Genomic DNA, 21,081 nt, shown 5'->3' on the forward strand with positions numbered 1-21,081 from the left:
ATGATGTGGTAAAAATTGGCATGTTTGACGAAATTTTGGACACACACCCCTCACAAACCGGAGCAACTCACTAGAAGGCTCGTGGTTTCGAGAGGGAACAATGCATGTTTGATGACGAACGGGCGATAGCTTCCTCTTACGGGCTTCAAAAAATTTCTATAGTTAACATGCACTAATACAACCGTCGTGTCAAAATTTGGAAAATTTCAGGGGTCATTTGACCTTTTGAGACATTTAAGTGATTTTCTAGCCATTTAATGACCGTAATCTGAATTTGGACTACATCTACATACAACGGCTAACCATAAAGGTTTGAACAATCATATTTGTGTACTTGTGTGCGAGTTAATTCCATGTGTAGTAAATTGGAAGGAAATTTCAAACATATTGGTCTCACGCCCTGGACACATGCAGGGAGTGCCATGGCATTTAAATTCCAAAAAAATAAAAAAAAAATCAGAAACACATGAAACCTTGCTTGATGTAATGTCATGCCACGAAGATGATGTGGTAAAGAATAGGCATGTTTGACGAAAGTTTAGACACACATCCCTCACAAACCAGAGCAAATCACTAGAAGGCTCGTGGTTCCGAGAGGTAACAATGCATGTTCGATGACGAACGGGCGATAGCTTCCTCTTACGGGCTTCAAAAAATTTCTACAGTTAACATGCACTAATACAACTGTCTTGTCAAAATTTGGAAAATTTCAGGGACCGTTTGACCTTTTTAAGATTTTTAAGTGATTTTCTAGCCATTTAATGACCGTAATCAAAATTTGGACTACATCTACATGCAACGGCTAACCATAAAGGTTTGAACAATCGTATTTGTGTACTTGTGTGCGAGTTAATTCCATATGCAGTAAATTGGAAGGAAATTTCAAACATATTGGTCTCACGCCCTGGACACATGCATGGAGTGCAATGTCATATAAATTCCAAAAAAAAAGATCAGAAACACATGAAACCTTGCTTGATGTAATGTCATGCCACCAAGATGATGTGGTAAAAAACTTGGCATGTTTGAAGAAAGTTTGGACACACACCCCTCACAAACCGGAGCAACTCACTAGAAGGCTCGTGGTTCCGCGAGGGAACAATGCATGTTTGATGACGAACGGGCAATAGCTTCCTCTTACGGGCTTGAAAAAATTCTACAGTTAACGTGTAGTCAAGGGTCATATGACCTTTTTAAGACATTTAAGTGATTTTCTAGCCATTTAATGACCGTAATCCAAATTTGGACTACATCTACCTGCAACGGCTAACCACAACGGTTTGAACAATCATATTTGTGTACTTGTGTGCGAACTAATTCCATGTGCGGTAAATTAGAAGGAAATTTCAAACTTATTGGTCTCACGCGCTGGACACATGCATGGAGTGCCATGGCATTTAAATTCCAAAAAAAATAAAAAAAGATCAGAAACACATGAAACCTTGCTTGATATAATGTCATGCCACCAAGATGATGTGGTTAAAAATTTGCATGTTTGAGGAAAGTTTGGACACACACCCCTCACAAAACGGAGCAACTCACTAGAGGCTCGTGGTTCTGAGCGGGAACAATGCATGTTTGATGACGAACGGGAGATAGCTTCCTCTTACGGCCTTCAAATTTTTTCTACATTTAATGTGCACTAATACAACTGTCATGTGAAAATTTGGAAAATTTCAGGGGTCATTTGGCCTTTTAAGACATTTAAGTGATTTTCTAGCCATTTAATGACCGTAATTCAAATTTGAACTACATGTACATGCAACAGCTAACCATAACGGTTTGAAAAATCATATTTTGTGTACTTGTGTGCATGTTAATTCCATGTGCAGTAAATTGGAAGGAATTTTCAAACATATTGGTCTCATGGCTTGGACACATGAATGGAGTGCCATGGCATTTTAATTATGGTTTGCCCTTAATCCCTTCGTCCGGGGGCTCATGTTCTATTATGGACTAGATTTTCACGATCTCGCCCCGAACTCTGTTCTTCTCATCTCGTCGTTTATCATCACGTGCGAAGCCTTCCTCCGAACTGCTCCACACTTCGGCTTGTGGCTCAAGACCTTCAATGTGAAGCTGCAAGTGATGGAGGGGGGCAGGCGGAATGCGGTGGAGCCTCAGTGAGCAAGCTTACCAGCGCTGTTTGGCTAAAAGGATCCTTCACAGAATCTTCCGACTTATGGCAGGAGGAGTGGTTCTATATCACCGAGCCCCGTGGTTCAAAGTGGGCAGCTGCGCTTGCGTTCTGATCCAGCCCCCCAATTCAGCTTGCATCATGGATTAACAAGGGGTTGGACTGGGGACTAGTTGACGAACTGCGGACTCTGCAGAGCCGCATCTGAAGCCTTATTGAGAAGGATATTGATCTTGTCAACATTATTCAGGTAATGCTAGTCCGCCGGACCCTGCCGTGCCAGCGACGGCCTCTCCGCATGTGGGAGTTTAATCCAGAAGGGCCGTGGATCTCGGTGTCAAAACTGGCGGATCTCGGGTAGGGGGTCCCGAACTGTCCGTCTAAGGCGGATGGTAATAGGAGGCGGGGGACACAATGTTTACCCAGGTTCGGGCCCTCTCGATGGAGGTAATACCCTACTTCATGCTTGATTGATCTTGATGATATGAGTATTACAAGAGTTGATCTACCATGGGATCGTAGAGGCTAAACCCTAGAAGCTAGCCTATGATATGATTGTTGTTGTCCTATGGACTAAACCCTCCGGTTTATATAGACACCGAAGGGGGCTAGGGTTACACAAAGTCGGTTACAAGGGAGGACATCTACATATCTGTATTGCCAAGCTTTCCTTCCACGCCAAGGAGAGTCCCATCCAGACACGGGACGAAGTCTTCAATCTTGTATCTTCATAGTCCAACAGTCCGGCCAATGGATATAGTCCGGCTGTCCGAGGACCCCCTAATCCAGGACTCCCTCAGTAGCCCCCGAACCAGGCTTCAATGGCGATGAGTCCGGCGCGCAGATTTGTCTTCGGCATTGCAAGGCGGGTTCTTCTCCAAATTCCAAATACCTGTTTGAGTAGTGTCCGGCTCCCCATAAATGTTGCACTCCTTGGCTTCCGTGCCTAATAATGGACATCCTCCACGCGTCGAGCGAATGCGAGAAGTCGGGGCATTTTTACATTTGCCACCCTAGCCATATGGGCGAATCACCTGTTAAAGAGACGGGGATTCTCAGATCCAGATCACACCATCCTCCCATAGCGAGTATCCATCGGAGCGCGCCTGGAAAAAAATCCATTCCAACATGGCCGGCCATCGCAGCTCCTCCTCTCGCTCCCGTAGCCCTAAGCCCGGCAATTGGAAGAAGCGTTCCGTCCCGCACAGTCACTTAGTAGAGTTGCAGACCCAGGGATTCCTCCCTCCAGCGTATATGGTCCCCGTTCGAGCCGGGCTTGCCACCTACAATGGCGGGGAGCAAGCGGAGAGCTTTCCCGACCCATCCAAAGGGGAGCGGGTATGCCTTGTCCCTTACTTATTAAGAGGACTTGGATCTCCAATTCATCCATTCCTCCGCGGGCTCCTGGAGTTCTACGGCCTCCAGCTGCACAATTTTACTCCCGCCTCCATATTACACATCACTGGCTATGTCGCCTTTTGCGAGCTGTTTCTGGGCTGCGAAGCTCATTTTGAGCTATGGAAGAGGTTGTTCTGCCTCGTACCCCGTACACAAGAGGGGTCAATATATCAAGTGGGCGGAGCTGAGATATGGCGCCTCGTCGGGACCGGATATATGTCCGGTACTCCGATGAAGACGTCCAAAGATTGGCCTTCTGAGTGGTTTTATATGGAGGCCGTCCCCCTTTCGGACCCTGTTCGGATGGGCCTTCCTGAGTTTAATAACGCTCCTTTGAAGAAACGCCACAGCTGACGCCCTTGGAGCCCCCAGGAGGAAGATAACAGAGAGGTCCTTTACCTGATGGGCCGGATACAAACGCTGGCCAAATCAGGATTGACAATAGTCGAGGTTATGTCCATATGTATAATGCGGGGGGTGCAGCCACTCTAATATCGTGGACACCCTATGTGGCACTTAAATGGAGAAGACGATGCCACCCGCTGCGGTCGTAAAGGTCCGGACTCCGTTGCTGCTCTAGCGAAAATACTATCCGGTTTATACAAAGGAGAGGAAGAAGAGTTCATCCGTATCAAGCCATGGGATGGGTTCTCGAGTACAACCCCCCAAGCTGGGTGAGCTGCTACTTTTTACTCCAGACCTTCCCGCATTCTTTGTCATGAATATTTACCTTGCTATTTCATAGCAGGAGCTGCGAAAAGCTATGAGGGAGGTCCACAGCCCGCCTCCACAACTAGAGGACCCTGACCGGGCCCTCGACCCCGGACTCGAGGAGGATCCGGACATATTTGTGGAGCTGATTGACAGGACGTTCTATCAATTGAGCCGCGATGACGCCATGGTGGCCATCATAGCCGATTATCCTGGACTACTCCCTGCGTCGCATGTAAGTAAAACCAGAGTCCCAACTTCCGAGAAGGATCCCCTTTTCTGCACTTCACCTATTGCACACATATGGTGTCTTACAGGGAAGGCCCTCGAGACACCATGTCGAACCCGCAGTGACTCACCAACAAGGGGCACCGAAGCTGGGTAGGCTTAAAAGGAAGGCGGTCAGGACTGAGACGCCATTGCAGAGGTATGAAACAAAACCCCGCTCCGTGGTTGTCCTCTTTAAAAATATAATAACTTCCATGTTTCCTAGTAGGAAAAACACTCGCCGGACTATATCCGGAAGGGCTGCCGGTCACGCCTCCACCAGTCAGGCTCCAGAGCCGGACGTAGAGGCGGACGCTAACATGGGGCGAACTCCAGATATTCCTCCTACAGAGGATGCGGATAGGCTATCCGCTACAAATTCCGAAGTGGAGAGCGCTATGAATCACAGGCGTCGCCAGGCCGTACTCCGTGATGCTTGTTTCTCCCAAGAGGCGTTCGATGCCTTTAACTCAGGGGACGCGTACATCCGAGGTGCTCAAAATGGTCTTGCCAGAGCCACGGACCAGTATGTAAAGGATATACGGGTAAGAAAATCTGATAATTATATATGTCAGTAGCCCCTGAGACTTGAAACAGTTGACACAACTGATTTAAGGATCATTATTTGTGCAGGTTCTTACAGAGAAGAATACCCAATTGTCTCAAGAGCTGGAAGAGTGCAAAGCCCAGCTACGGGCCGCAGTTGCCACGCTGAAGGAGTCCGAGAAGGCCCCCTCTGGTAACACTTGTCACTATTGCAAAGAATGACAGGTACCAGAGAGTATGCGGCATGCAAGCAAATCTAACAATAGATTTTGCAGATGACTCCGGAGTGAATCCGGAGGTCGTGATAGGGAATGAGTCGCATTCCCAACGACAGCTAAAGGCTGGTGAGCGCGTTCTTAAAAAGGTTAGGCAGGACAAAAACAATCTCCAAGATGCCAATATACAGCTGGGCGTGGAACTGAAAGATGTTCGGGCCCAGCTTGCTGACTCTGTAAAGGAGAATAAGAGGCTTCGACGCGGCATTTTCAGTAAGTGCTTGAACGAACTTTTAAACAGTTCGGCGAAGAAACCGGCTAACAGAGTTACATCTGCAGGTATGCTGACGGGTCGTCCCGAGGAGGAGATTCCCAGGTCTGCGGGTGATCTTCTGCCAGAGCTCTCACAACTGCACGAACAAGTTCGGCAGGTGATGCAGGGCATTGCCCAAGCCTTGTGGCCATCCGTCTCCCTGCCAGGAGGCATGGGGGAGCTTGTAGAGAAGCTCAAGGGAGCGCGGCGGCGCTTCCGATTATGGAAGATATTAGCCTGCCGACAAGGTGTGAGGGAAGCCTGGGCCATGGTGAAGACGCAGTATACCAAGGCTGACCCTAACCACATGGCCGAGGTCGGACCTGTGGGGCCTGATGGGAAAGAGATCCCCGTCAGTTTGGTGTATGACCAAGTAGAATTAGCCGCAAAGTATTCCCAATAGGATTGTAGGCTAGACAGCCTGTTGGATGGTATAGAAGAAGAATTTAGTCAGTCTAAGTGACTGTGTACTTCAAGTGACATATATTGTCCCTAGCCGGATTGTAAATCATTTGTCATGGCGGACCTTTTCGCTTCGACCTCCGGACCCAATAGTCCGGAGTGTATCCGAATACCCGCTCAGTTATGTAAAAACCGGGGTACGCGTGGAAACCATGCGTAGGGGTCATAAGTGCTTGAACAGACAAGTACCCAACTAGCTATGTTATATTACATGGATATTAAGAAACATCTTCCAGGGAGAATAGTTTCATTAAGGGTTCCTTTCCCTGGGTACGCATGCCCTAATGTGCATGTCCGAACTGCGAAAAGAGACGCAGGCTATAAACATCTCGGGGCATGTACTAAAATAAATAAAAGTCATATTTGGTTCACCGACCGAGTATTCCCTTAAGAACGCTAGCTTTCGGCTTCACCCAGTCTGAGGTACACATCCGGCTGACTCGGCAGTAACAATCGAAGAGGTGCTCCCCTTATGCCCTAGCCGAATTAACGGCAACGTAGGGCATAAACACAAGAGCCACGAAACCCAGCTTGGCCAAAACTTAAGTCATATCGATGCATATAATGGCGAAAAAGGTGTCGGATGTGGCGTTCCGGCAAACCCTTAAGGTTCGAACACTGGGGTGCGCGCGAAGTCTTTCCCTTCTACCGATCTACGCTCTAGCTCGCTAAGATCTCGCGGACGAACTCGACGAACTTGCAACACAGAAAGACATGAGGTTTATACTTGTTCGGGCCACCGTTGTGGTGTAATACCCTACCCCAGTGTGGTGGTGGTGGATTGCCTCTTGGGCTGATGATGAACAGTACAAGGGAAGAACAGCCTCCTAAGGTTGAGGTGTTCTTGTGCGTATGAACTTGTGGCGTGAGGATTCGATGCCTCTACTGTGGTGGCTAGTCCTATTTATAGGGGCCCTGGTCCTCTTCCCAAATATCGAGCAGGAAGGGAGCCAACAACGGCGGGCAAATTTGAAGGGGGACAGCTAGTACAAGCTATCCTGAAAAAAGCGGTCTTCGCCCGCGAAAAGCTCTGGGGTGACGCCGTCTTGGGCTCCACGATGACCTCCACCTTGCCGTCCTCCTGGTCTTGGTCTTGTTGCACCAATATGGCAACTTTTGCCTGATGCCTCGGTACTCTTCGCCTGCGCTGGCCTCCTTAGCACCAAAGAGGAAATAGGGACGCTGCGCGCACTGGCGCCCGCCTGGTACCGTTCGTCATGGCTCACGACACGAGAGCCTCATGAGGTTTGCCTTGCCTTGATATCTCTGCTCCTCGTGAGCCTTCCTGGCTAGGCCACTCCAGAGGAGGTCTTGCGTTGTCCGCCTCGCGAGGCTTGGACCCTTGCGAGGGTCATGGGTGCCTTGTTGACGAAGATGGGCTATACGGCCTGCTGCTTGGCCACGCTGTGGGCCGCAGGCAGGCAAGTCTGGGGACCCCCGTTCCTAGAACGCTGACAGTAGCCCCCAGGCCCAAGGTGCACTCGGGCTTGGCTTCGTGGCGAAGCCAAGGGTCAAGTTCGGAGCACCGCGGGCCCCAACAGGCCTGCGGCCCCGGTCGATGTGTGGCGGTTGATTGGACGTAGGCGTCTCCGCTTCCCCACGCTGCCTTCGAATCCGCCCGGCTATGCGGCCCCTGCGGCCTACACAATTATTCCTCCGCCTCCTGCGCCTTGCTTCCCCAATTCCCCTGCTTCCTTGTGGCTCTACTTCTCCTTTCCAATCTGACTTGCGCTCCGCCTGCTCCACCGCCATGGCGCCGAAACAAGCTGAGAAGGGGAAAAGACCTATGTCTCCGCCAGCTGCGCCTCCGTCCTTTGCGCCAGCGCTCGGCCGGTCTCGGGTGCTCAACGACGAGGCCATGGACAAGGTGCGCCCGGTGCTTGCTTCCAGCTTCAATGAGTGGGGGGAGACGGTGGCCTGGCCCGCGTCTCGTACTCGCACGGCTCAGACGGCCACTGAGGTCCCAATCTTCATAGATGCCCTCTGGGCGGGCCTGATTCCTCCCTTCTCTGCCTTCTTCAATGCGGTGCTTGAGCATTACCAGATCCACATGCTGCATCTCTCTGACACCCAAAATTTTATTTGGCCTTTTCAAAAATCTTTATTTAACTTGAGGGAGGTGTTTTAAATTTTTCTTCAAAGGAACCCCCCCTTTCAAAATATTTTTTTATGGCAAGGGTTTTATTTGGATTCACCCAAGACTTGATGTTGGTCTTAAACCAAAATGTTTATTTGGACTCAAACCAAAATGTTTTTCTCTTGGAAAAATGCCTTTTGAAAATTTCTTTGAAAAAGGCCCTATAGCTTTTGGAAAGATCCTTTGCCAGTTTCAAAAATTCCTCTTGCCATGACCCAAGGGTAAATTCCCTCCCTTAAACCTCTCCTCACCTTTGGATCATGATTTACTTCAAATCCAGCAAGTTGAACCTCCCCATATGATTATTTAAATCTTATCAAAACAATTTCTGTCTTCTATTCTAGCCCTTGGAGATTTACAAAGGAGCTACCATTTCTGTTTTGATTTTTGCCCCCAAACCAATTTCCCTTCCTAGTCCTTTGAACCCTCAACCAAGATCCATGAAGATCCACTGGTCTTCAGTTCAAAATTTTCAAACTATACTTGCTGCAAGTTTGGACCAGATTTGCCAAATTTGATGAAATTCATTCAAATCCTTCTCCAAAAATTCTGGGAAAAATCAGGCAACCTCTGGGTGCATTGAGAGGTCACCTCACCAAGTCCCAGCCCCAGGAAAAATTTTCTTCATGCCAAATCATTCTGTCGAACACCTGCAGAGCATTGTCAATGTCAAGTTCAGAGATTCAGAAATGCAGTTCAGTGATCTACTGTCGTTTTCTTCAGAAACTGTTGTCGATCTCGACAGTGCCGCGTTGGCGCCTTGCTCCCCGTCCCCTCCCCCTTGTCCCTGCACCGCACGAGCGCCTGGACGTTTGCGGACGTCGGCGACGTGCTGGAGGAGGTGCGCCGCCCCGTGACCGACGCCAGCGGCGGCTTTGCGGCCGCCAGAGAGAGGCGCGGCGCAGACGGCGCCACCCAGCGCCGCCCAAGCCACCGGAGGTCGCCGCGTGGCCACCCACTCCCCAGTGCGCGCTGCCACCCTCGTCGTGAACCGCTGGGCGCGGAGCGCGCTCTCTGCCGCCGCCGTGCCCGTGCGGCCACCCCACCGTGGACCAGCGCCATTACGCCAAGCCCGACCCAGTTTAGCAGTGGAACGGCACCAGTAAACCTCCCTGATGCTGCCTGGCCACTCAAACCCCCTGCTCAACCACTGCCTCGCCGTAATCGCTCGCCGGAGATTTCCCGTTCACGGCCATCCCCTCGATCCGCCTATAAATAGAGGCCCCGAGCTTCAACTCGAACCCACACCACCTCTGCACTCCACCTAGACCACACCAAGCCACTGGAAGAGCCCCGAGGGAGCTTTCTTCCTCAACTCCGGCCGCTGCAACCCGCCACGGGATCCAGCTCGATTCGCTCCCGTGCGTGCACCTCTGCCTCCCATCTCTTGCCAGTAGCTTCCCTATGCACCCACTCTCCTGACCCGCGCTTCAGTTCGGAGTTTGCAGCACCCACCGGAGTTCTCCACCATCACCCGAGCCGCCGTCCGCCGGAGAAAGTGTCGCCGTCGACGTGGTGCTCTCCGTCGGTCGAGTCCACCACCCACCGACGCGGAAGGACACGCTGAAGCTCTTGGTACACTCCGATCTCCCTGTCTCGCCGTGGTTCGACGCCGGCGACCACCGCAGTCTTCGGGCGCCGGCGAACTTTTTAAACCTGACAGGTGAACCCCCCCTGTCAGCCTCTATTCTCTTCTCCCTCGAAACGTTTTCTGTTGGCGCCTTCGGGCAAAATACGTTTTCTCTGTGGGCTTGCGCGTTTCTTTCCGAAGCGTTTTCTATTTTCTTAGTTAAGCCCCTGGAACTTTTCTGTTTCACTACAGATGAGTCCCTGGACAGAAACCCTTATAACTTTTTAATAAAAGGTGATTTTTGAGTGATTCTTTTTCTGAAAATCTTAAAATTTTGTCTAGTTTTTTATGGGATTTATTTGGAAAATTTTTGGAACAAATTTTATGCACGCGTTGGTTTTCACGTTAGTATGCTTTTTCGCTATACCATAGGTTCCGGAAGAGGTGACGGAGCCGCGAACTTCGCCGAGCTAGACTCCGACTTCTCCGAACCAGGCAAGCATGTTTGAACCTTTGATATGATAGGTGTTTTGCATGTTTGCGTGATGAAGACTCGTCGCTACCGCTACCTCCCATGCCATGTGCCATATACTTGTCACTATGCATTCGCCTGCCATCGGGGAGAATGAGATGAAGCCATCGAGATGGTTGTGGAGTATCTCAAGGCTCTGGAGGAGTCTTTCGACAACCTCGTGGACGATCTTGTGGCTGCCCGCATGGACTTAGTCCGGGGCGGTCCTGCCAGCAGGAAGGAGCTTCTCCTCACAGCACCGCCTCTGACATTCGTCTCGTCTTCAGCCTCTTATGCACCGGCCGTTTTGGCCACTGCTCGCCGTCTGCCTACCACTGAGGAGTTCGACCGAGTCCTCGCTCCTACTCCAGTCAGACCTGCACCGCCTGCCGCACCCGCTCTGCCGCCTGTCGCCCCCGCACGATCACCGCAGCGCAGTGTTACGCGCCAGGAACCTGCTAGAGAGGAGGTGGAGGTTGAATCTCCTGCACCGCTGAGTCTTGCCCTCGGCAAGGGGAAGGACATCGTGACCATCTCCGACTGAGAGCGCCGAGTAGCCGCGCGTTTTGTCTGCTTGCATGATGTGTTTTATCTGTACGCTAGTTTGTATTAGTGTGTTCGCTGCTTTCCGGAGGAGTACGCTAGTCTAAATAACATGTCAGGATTGTGTACGCACATCCTGAGTGCTGTATCGTGTGGTTGCTTTTCGCGTGTAAGATTTGGGTTAAGCAGTTCGTCCCCGTGCAAAGTCGTTTATGCTTTCTTGAAAAACCTTGAGGTCTTTTAAATTGTTGCCTTTGCAAGATTTTCCTTGTGCCACACAGTTCTTCTCATGGGTTTTGCAAAGTAATACCCCAGACTGGAAAAATGTCTCGTCCGTGGACTCGCTCCATGCCCAATCAGCCAGAAGAAGTTTATGGGACACAGACTAGCAACAACTTCACTCAGGGACAGTCCAGTCAACAAGACAGCGAAGCAGCCTTGACTGAAGTATGCCGTCTCTTCGAGCAAAGCCAGCAACAGAACCAAGAGATGATGAATCACGTCATCAATATGGGAAACCACCGTGAACCCTATCAACCACATTCCAAGTTATCTGAGTTACAGAAGACTCGCCCTTCAACTTTTGCTCACACTGATAGGCCGCTGGAAGCCGATGACTGGCTTCGTGATATCGAGAGGAAGCTGATTATTGCTCAGTGCTCAGATCATGAGAAGGTGCTTTATGCACCACACTACCTTACTGGAGCAGCTGCCGCATGGTGGGAAAACTTCCTACACATGCATCCCAGTGAACACAACATCACCTGGGAAGAGTTCAAGGAAGGCTTTCGTGGGGCACACATCCCCAGGAGCATCATAAAAATCAAGAAGAGAGAATTTGACGACCTCAAACAAAGAGGCATGTCAGTGACAGAATACAACGGTCAGTTTACCCAGCTATCTCGTTATGCCTACGACGAACACATGACAGAGAGCAAGAGGATGGAAAAAAAATTCCTGGACGGCCTGGCACCGGCACTGAAATGCCAACTGGTTGTACACACTTTCCCGGATTTTAAAACTCTGGTTGAAAGGGCCATTACCTTGGAGAATGAGCGCCGTAGTCTGGAAGATATCCGTAAGCGAAAGAGGGACAAGACGACTCTTGCTCGCAACAACCGAAGCAAGACTGAGGTTCCAAGGACAGAAGCAAGGAAATCCACGACTACTGATCTAAGGCCCGTCAGACAGTTTCATGCCAGGGACAAGGAGTTCACGTACCGTCCAGGGGTCACCTGCTATGCTTGTGGTGAAGAAGGGCACTATGCTAAACAATGCCCAAAGCCGAGGAACTCGGCCCCCAAGCCAAACAATGGTGGGAATAATCCAGCCCCCAAGAGCAACAATTTCAATCCCAACAACAACCACAGGAAGGGTCACCTGAACCATGTGACCAAGGAAGAAGCGCAGAATGCCCCAGACATCGTGCTCGGTACGTTCCCTGTCAACACAGTACCTGCCATGGTTTTGTTTGATTCTGGAGCTTCCCATTCGTTCGTTTCGAAGAGTTTTGTTTTGCAACATGGTTTTCCGATACTTCCCTTGGAAAAATCTATGATCATCAAGTCCCCCGGAAATAAGCAAATCGCTCAGAGTTACTGCCAAGGAGTAATCATTGAGTTCGAAGGACTACAGTTCCAAGCAAATCTCATCGTGTTGGAAAATAAAGGACTGGATGTCATTTTAGGGATGGACTGGTTAACCACCAACAAAGGATTCATTGACTGTTTCAATCGGGCCGTGATTCTCACTCACCATCATGGCAAGAAAATAAAGGTTACAACTCAAGAAAGGCCACGGTCACGGCAACCAAAACTGAACAAAGTGGACATTTCAGAACTGAGAAAAGTTCCAGTGGTATGCGAGTTTCCTGACGTATTTCCTGAAGAACTGCCAGGCATGCCACCAGACCGAAAGATAGAATTCAGCATCGAACTAGCACCTGGCACTGCTCCCATCTATAAGAAACCTTATAGAATGGCACCCTCAGAATTGGTGGAGTTGAAGAAGCAGATAAAGGAATTATTGGACAAAGGATTTATTCGAGCCAGCTCCTCACCATGGGGTTCGCCAGTGTTGTTCGCCAAGAAAAAGGATGGGACACTGAGACTGTGTATAGACTATCAAGCTCTCAATATGGTCACCATCAAAAACAAATATCCGATGCCACGGATAAATGATTTGTTTGACCAGCTCGCACAAGCCAAGGTGTTCTCAAAAATTGATTTGAGATCGGGATATCATCAATTGAAAGTACGGACAGAAGATATCCCTAAAACAGCATTCACCTCCAGATACGGATTATATGAATTCACAGTGATGCCTTTTGGTCTAACAAACGCCCCCGCATATTTCGTCCACCTCATGAACAAAGTGTTCATGAAATTCATGGACAAATTTGTTGTGGTGTTCATCGACGATATTCTGGTATACTCAAGGACACCAGAAGAGCATGCTGAGCATCTCAGAATTGTTTTGGGAGAATTAAGGAAACATCAGTTGTACGCCAAATTTAGCAAATGTGAGTTTTGGCTAAGGCAGGTTGGTTTCCTAGGCCATATATTGAACCAAGAAGGCGTGGCCGTAGACCCAGAAAAAGTCAAAGCCATACTTGACACAAGATTTATTGAAGGATTCTCCACTGTGGCAAAACCAATAACACAGTTGCTCAAGAAAGACAAGAAATTTGTATGGACAGAAGCATGCGAGAGAAGCTTCCAAGAACTTAAGAAGAAGCTAACAACCGCACCGGTATTAACCGTGCCAGACATACACAAGAGTTTTGAAGTATATTGTGACGCGTCCCGAAAAGGCCTCGGATGTGTACTAATGCAGGATGGCAAAGTTGTCGCGTATGCCTCCAGGAAGCTACGAAAACATGAGGAAAATTACCCAACACATGACTTGGAGCTAGCAGCAGTCATACATGCACTCAAGGAGTGGAGGCACTTTCTGTTGGGAAATCGCTGTCAAATATATACGGACCATAAGAGCCTCAAATATATTTTCACACAGCCAGAGCTAAATTTACGCCAACGACGCTGGTTGGAATTGGTCAAGGACTATGATGTCGGCATTCACTACCACCCAGGGAAAGCAAATGTAGTGGCTGATGCCCTTAGTCGAAACCCCAGCCCGGACAACGACGGTCCGCAAAACTTGAGGCCTGAGTTTCAGCAAGACTTCGCTAGGCTCAACCTGATGTTAGTCTCTGAGGGCACAGTATCAAATCTGGAGATACAACCCACCCTAGTGGAACAAATTAAGAAGGCTCAACAGGGACATCCCAGCATCGAAGGTATAAAGAAGAAAATGAACCTTGGTAAGGCTTCAGAGTTCATCACAGAGAGTGAAGGAATGTTATGGTTCGGAGACAGACTTTGCGTACCAAACATTGAGGAACTCAAGCAACAAATCCTAACCGAAAGCCACACCGCTCCATACTCGATCCACCCTGGAGGAACCAAAATGTACAAAGACATTCAGGAAAGATTTTGGTGGCACGGTATGAAAAGGGATATAGCCGCATTTATTGCTTGTTGCGATTCATGTCAGCGCATCAAGGCCGAGCTTCAAAAGCCAGCAGGGCTACTCCAGCCAAACAGGATACCGGAGTGGAAATGGGATGAAATAGGAATGGACTTCATCGTCGGACTACCCCGATCACAACGCGGAAATGATGCCATATGGGTCATCACAGACCGACTAACCAAGGTTGCTCATTTCATTCCCGTGAAGACTACCTACTCCACACAAAGACTAGCCAAACTTTACCTCTCCCGTATAGTTTGTTTGCATGGAGTCCCAAAGACTATAATATCCGACTGAGGCACACAATTTGTCTCCAAAATTTGGGATCACCTACAACAAACTCTGGGCACGCAGCTAGCTTTCAGTACAGCGTACCACCCCCAGACTGATGGACAAACGGAACGTGTAAACCAAATCCTAGAGGATATACTGAGAGCCTGTGTGCTCACCTATGGATCCAGTTGGGAAGAGAGTTTGCCGTATGCCAAATTTGCTTACAACAACAGTTACCAAGCCAGCTTGCAAATGGCACCCTTTGAAGCATTGTACGGACGGAGGTGTCGTACCCCACTAAATTGGTCAGAAACAGGTGACAGTCGTATCTTCGGCCCAGACATGCTTAAAGAGGCCGAGGAGAAAGTTAAGCAGATCAGGGACAGACTGAAGACAGCACAGAGCCGACAAAAGAGCTACTACGATCAAAAACATCGTGAGGTCAGCTTTGAACCCGGTGATTCCGTATACCTACGAGTGTCTCCTATGAGGGGCCTACAACGGTTCAAAATTAAGGGGAAGCTAGCCCCGAGATTTATCGGACCATTTTGTATAGAGGCACGAAGAGGAACAGTGACCTACAAACTAGACTTACCCAAGGAGCTGTCAGACGTCCATGACGTATTCCACGTCTCACAATTGAGAAAATGTGTGAGTAACCCGGAGAAGCATGTATCTCATGAGAGCATTGATGTGCAACCAGACCTCACCTACAGAGAGCGGCCAGTAAAGATATTGGAAGAGTCTGAAAGGAGGACCCGTCAGAAAACAACTAAAATTTTCAAAGTCCAGTGCAGCAATCACACCGAGGATGAAGCTACATGGGAAAGGGAAGATTTCTTTCAGGCAGAATACCCATATCTATTCGAGGATCAGCTGAAATCTCGAGGACGAGATTTTTCCTAAGGGGGTAGGTGTTGTGACACCCAAAATTTTATTTGGCCTTTTCAAAAATCTTTATTTAACTTGAGGGAGGTGTTTTAAATTTTTCTTCAAAGGAACCCTCCCTTTCAAAAGATTTTTTTATGGCAAGGGTTTTATTTGGATTCACCCAAGACATGATGTTGGTCTTGGAGGTTCCTTCTTTTATTTGGACTCAAACCAAAATGTGTTTCTCTTGGAAAAATGCCTTTTGAAAATTTCTTTGAAAAAGGCCCTATAGCTTTTGGAAAGATCCTTTGCCACTTTAAAAAATTCCTCTTCCCATGACCCAAGGGTAAATTCCCTCCCTTAAACCTCTCCTCACCTTTGGATCATGATTTACTTCAAATCCAGCAAGTTGAACATCCCCATATGATTATTTTCCATTTAAATCTTATCAAAACAATTTCTGTCTTCTATTCTAGCCCTTGGAGATTTACAAAGGAGCTACCATTTCTGTTTTGATTTTTGCCCCCAAACCAATTTCCCTTCCTAGTCCTTTGAACCCTCAACCAAGATCCATGAAGATCCACTGGTCTTCAGTTCAAAATTTTCAAACTATACTTGCTGCAAGTTTGGACCAGATTTGCCAAATTTGATGAAATTCATTCAAATCCTTCTCCAAAAATTCTGGGAAAAATCAGGCAACCTCTGGGTGCATTGAGAGGTCACCTCACCAAGTCCCAGCCCCAGGAAAAATTTTCTTCATGCCAAATCATTCTGTCGAACACCTGCAGAGCATTGTCAATGTCAAGTTCAGAGATTCAGAAATGCAGTTCAGTGATCTACTGTCGTTTTCTTCAGAGACTGTTGTCGATCTCGACAGTGCCGCGTTGGCGCCTTGCTCCCCGTCCCCTCCCCCTTGTCCCTGCACCGCACGAGCGCCTGGACGTTTGCGGACGTCGGCGACGTGCTGGAGGAGGTGCGCCGCCCCGTGACCGACGCCAGCCGTGGCTTTGCGGCCGCCAGAGAGAGGCGCGGCGCAGACGGCGCCACCCAGCGCCGCCCAAGCCACCGGAGGTCGCCGCGTGGCCACCCACTCCCCAGTGCGCGCTGCCACCCTCGTCGTGAACCGCTGGGCGCGGAGCGCGCTCTCTGCCGCCGCCGTGCCCGTGCGGCCACCCCATCGTGGACCAGCGCCATTACGCCAAGCCCGACCCAGTTTAGCAGTGGAACGGCACCAGTAAACCTCCCTGATGCTGCCTGGCCACTCAAACCCCCTGCTCAACCACTGCCTCGCCGTAATCGCTCGCCGGAGATTTCCCGTTCACGGCCATCCCCTCGATCCGCCTATAAATAGAGGCCCCGAGCTTCAACTCGAACCCACACCACCTCTGCACTCCACCTAGACCACACCAAGCCACTGGAAGAGCCCCGAGGGAGCTTTCTTCCTCAACTCCGGCCGCCGCGACCCGCCACGGGATCCAGCTCGATTCGCTCCCGTGCGTGCACCTCTGCCTCCCATCTCTTGCCAGTAGCTTCCCTATGCACCCACTCTCCTGACTCGCGCTTCAATTCGGAGTTTGCAGCACCCACCGGAGTTCTCCACCATCACCCGAGCCGCCGTCCGCCGGAGAAAGTGTCGCCGTCGACGTGGTGCTCTCCGTCGGTCAAGTCCACCACCCACCGACGCGGAAGGACACGCTGAAGCTCTTGGTACACTCCGATCTCCCTGTCTCGCCGTGGTTCGACGCCGGCGACCACCGCAGTCTTCGGGCGCCGGCGAACTTTTTAAACCTGACAGGTGGACCCCCCTGTCAGCCTCTATTCTCTTCTCCCTCGAAACGTTTTCTGTTGGCGCCTTCGGGCAAAATACGTTTTCTCTGTGGGCTTGCGCGTTTCTTTCCGAAGCGTTTTCTGTTTTCTTAGTTAAGCCCCTGGAACTTTTCTATTTCATTACAGATGAGTCCCTGGACAGAAACCCTTATAACTTTTTAATAAAAGGTGATTTTTGAGTGATTCTTTTTCTGACAATCTTAAAATTTTGTCTAGTGTTTTATGGGATTTATTTGGAAAATTTTTGGAACAACTTTTATGCACGCGTTGGTTTTCACGTTAGTATGCTTTTTCGCTATACCATAGGTTCCGGAAGAGGTGACGGAGCCGCGAACTTCGCCGAGCTAGACTCCGACTTCTCCGAACCAGGCAAGCATGTTTGAACCTTTGATATGATAGGTGTTTTGCATGTTTGCGTGAGAGGTTGTGCGTGGCATATGAGTATCGGTGAGTACCTCGTTGCTTGTGAGGCAACTACCCACGTGTTCCAAAGTTGCGATGATCTCTGATGAGAGATGGCCTAATCATGTGGTGACATGAAGGGCAGTAAGGTGGTACTGTTGCAGCATGCCAGCCTTACGTCATCCGTTAACTCCGACGTTAACGTGGACGGAGTCACGTTATCGTTCTCCCCCCTTCCGTGCTACCACATGTTTTCTGCCAGAATACGGTTTAGTAAGTTGGTAACCTCTTTCCGTGTACACACCAAACAGAGGGGCCGGGATGATGGTTCCATGGCCCTGGATTAAAGCCAGTCATCCGGTCAGGGGGCATGGGTGTTTCCGGTTGGGACCGAGAGGGGGGCACCCCTTAGAGCGCGCGTATAGAAATTTGATCCCATGCTACGCGAGGTTGTAGCCTCCCCGTCTCAAGGTTTTTCTTGAACGTTGCCGAGGGTGATTCCTAGCTTCGGATTGTCGAATGGGTGTGTACTGGTCAGACGTGTTTCTTCCAAAACACCATAGACGGAACTAGTCCCCGTGACTACTGAAATCCGTTGGCTGTGGTTAAAGTACAAACTCTGCAGAGTCAAATCCTTTCGAGTCATCGTATCCACGGTCAAGTATCGTGATCAGTGTATCCATATCTATGTCAAGTCCTCGTGGTTTGTTTTTCTTTCCGGTAAGTGAACGTGAGTAGTAGACTTAGCTGAACGTTACTCCTGTGGATGGACTAACCCTGTTATTTATCTCATGCCTGATTATTCTCTGGATATGATTTAAATTCTTGAGCTAATAAGAGGTTAAGTTATGAAGCCCTTTATGTGATGTCGCTCAGACGTCCGACTGTGGCATATTGATTATTTACTTTTGATATAAGCCCTTTATGTGATGTCGCTCAGACGTCCGACTGTGGCATGCGCTATCTTTTATTTCCTTTTATAAGCCCTTTATGTGGTGTCGCCCTGACGCCCGACTGCGGCATTACTATTCTTGCAGTTTCCTCTCGAGGAGTCATTCAGACCCTCGTTTGGCACCGGTATTACTATTCTTGCAGTTTCCTCTCGAGGAGTCATTCAGACCCTCGTTTGGCACCGGTATTACTATTCTTGCAGTTTCCTCTCGAGGAGTCATTCAGACCCTCGTTTGGCATCCAGTATTTTATTTTGGGATTTTAGGAGGACTACCGCCCAACTTCTCTGTTATTTTCCCATGCATCATTATCTCTATACGCACTTGTTATTCCATCCTTATGCTTCATGTGTTCATTTGTTATATCTCATGTCCGAACTGTCTTGCGAGTACTTTCATAGTACTCACCTGGCTTGTTGATTTGGCCAGATGTTGACGAAGGCGATCTCTTGGATGAAGAGTTTGATAGTGCGTCCGACACCTAGAGGAGTCCCAGTCAGTCCTGTCCGATCCTGGATATTGGTCACTTGTATTATAGACGCTTCCGCCACCCGCAATAAACCTCCTCGAGCTTCACCCCGACGCTCGAAGGGCTGTAGTTTGCAGGAGTCATATCTCCCGCTCCGCTGTGATATTTCCACCACCGTTGTTATCGTGAGTTAGTAGTTATGCCACCCTATCCGCCGTTATGTCTATTCGGCGTGCATGTAAAAAATTGTTGAGTAGTCCCCGCTCAACCTTGTATTATATTCAGTACTCCTGGTATTTTCTTCTGTGACCAAGATAATGTCTACCAGTGTGAAGGAATTCTTCTCTACTGGTCCGTAAAAGGGATTGGTCTCTCAATAAATATTTTATTGAAAAACCGGTCGTGACAAGCTTGGTATCAGAGCCAGGCTGACTGTAGGAAGCCACTAGGTGCGATCGCTAATCGGTTATTAGCGTCTTTTGTGCTTTTTCAGCATTTTGCAATTGTAGCTATCTTCTGTTGGTCATCATAAATTTATGACATGACTACTCAGAATTTTTGCCTACTTTTGTAGATGCCTGGCAGCAACCGCGAGACTCGAGTGTTCACAAAAGTGCCCGAGGGGTTTGTCAAGCTCCTCGTCTCCATCACCAAGCTCGCGATAGGGCCAGCGACTCGTCCGGAGTTCACACTTTACCAGCACAAGCTCAGCGACGACGTGTCTATGCACCAAGCCGTGGTGCAATTCAAGGGAGGACGTTCTGCATCACGCCACTTCCGTTTTGTGGGGAGGGCCATGCCTACGGAGAGGCATGCCATGCAGATGGCTGCCCGTGAGGCGATAGCTCTCCTTCGGGACATCCTTCCTATGATGAAGACTCGTCGCTACCGCTACCTCCCATGCCATGTGCCATATACTTGTCACTATGCATTCGCCTGCCATCGGGGAGAATGAGATGAAGCCATCGAGATGGTTGTGGAGTATCTCAAGGCTCTGGAGGAGTCTTTCGACAACCTCGTGGACGATCTTGTGGCTGCCCGCATGGACTTAGTCCGGGGCGGTCCTGCCAGCAGGAAGGAGCTTCTCCTCACAGCACCGCCTCTGACATTCGTCTCGTCTTCAGCCTCTTATGCACCGGCCGTTTTGGCCACTGCTCGCCGTCTGCCTACCACTGAGGAGTTCGACCGAGTCCTCGCTCCTACTCCAGTCAGACCTGCACCGCCTGCCGCACCCGCTCTGCCGCCTGTCGCCCCCGCACGATCACCGCAGCGCAGTGTTACGCGCCAGGAACCTGCTAGAGAGGAGGTGGAGGTTGAATCTCCTGCACCGCTGAGTCTTGCCCTCGGCAAGGGGAAGGACATCGTGACCATCTCCGACTGAGAGCGCCGAGTAGCCGCGCGTTTTGTCTGCTTGCATGATGTGTTTTATCTGTACGCTAGTTTGTATTAGTGTGTTCGCTGCTTTCCGGAGGAGTACGCTAGTCTAAATAACATGTCAGGATTGTGTACGCACATCCTGAGTGCTGTATCGTGTGGTTGCTTTTCGCGTGTAAGATTTGGGTTAAGCAGTTCGTCCCCGTGCAAAGTCGTTTATGCTTTCTTGAAAAACCTTGAGGTCTTTTAAATTGTTGCCTTTGCAAGATTTTCCTTGTGCCACACAGTTCTTCTCATGGGTTTTGCAAAGTAATACCCCAGACTGGAAAAATGTCTCGTCCGTGGACTCGCTCCATGCCCAATCAGCCAGAAGAAGTTTATGGGACACAGACTAGCAACAACTTCACTCAGGGACAGTCCAGTCAACAAGACAGCGAAGCAGCCTTGACTGAAGTATGCCGTCTCTTCGAGCAAAGCCAGCAACAGAACCAAGAGATGATGAATCACGTCATCAATATGGGAAACCACCGTGAACCCTATCAACCACATTCCAAGTTATCTGAGTTACAGAAGAC

The sequence above is a fragment of the Aegilops tauschii genome, chromosome 2 (genome assembly GCF_002575655.3).
Source record: "Aegilops tauschii subsp. strangulata cultivar AL8/78 chromosome 2, Aet v6.0, whole genome shotgun sequence".
Lineage (NCBI taxonomy): Eukaryota > Viridiplantae > Streptophyta > Magnoliopsida > Poales > Poaceae > Aegilops > Aegilops tauschii.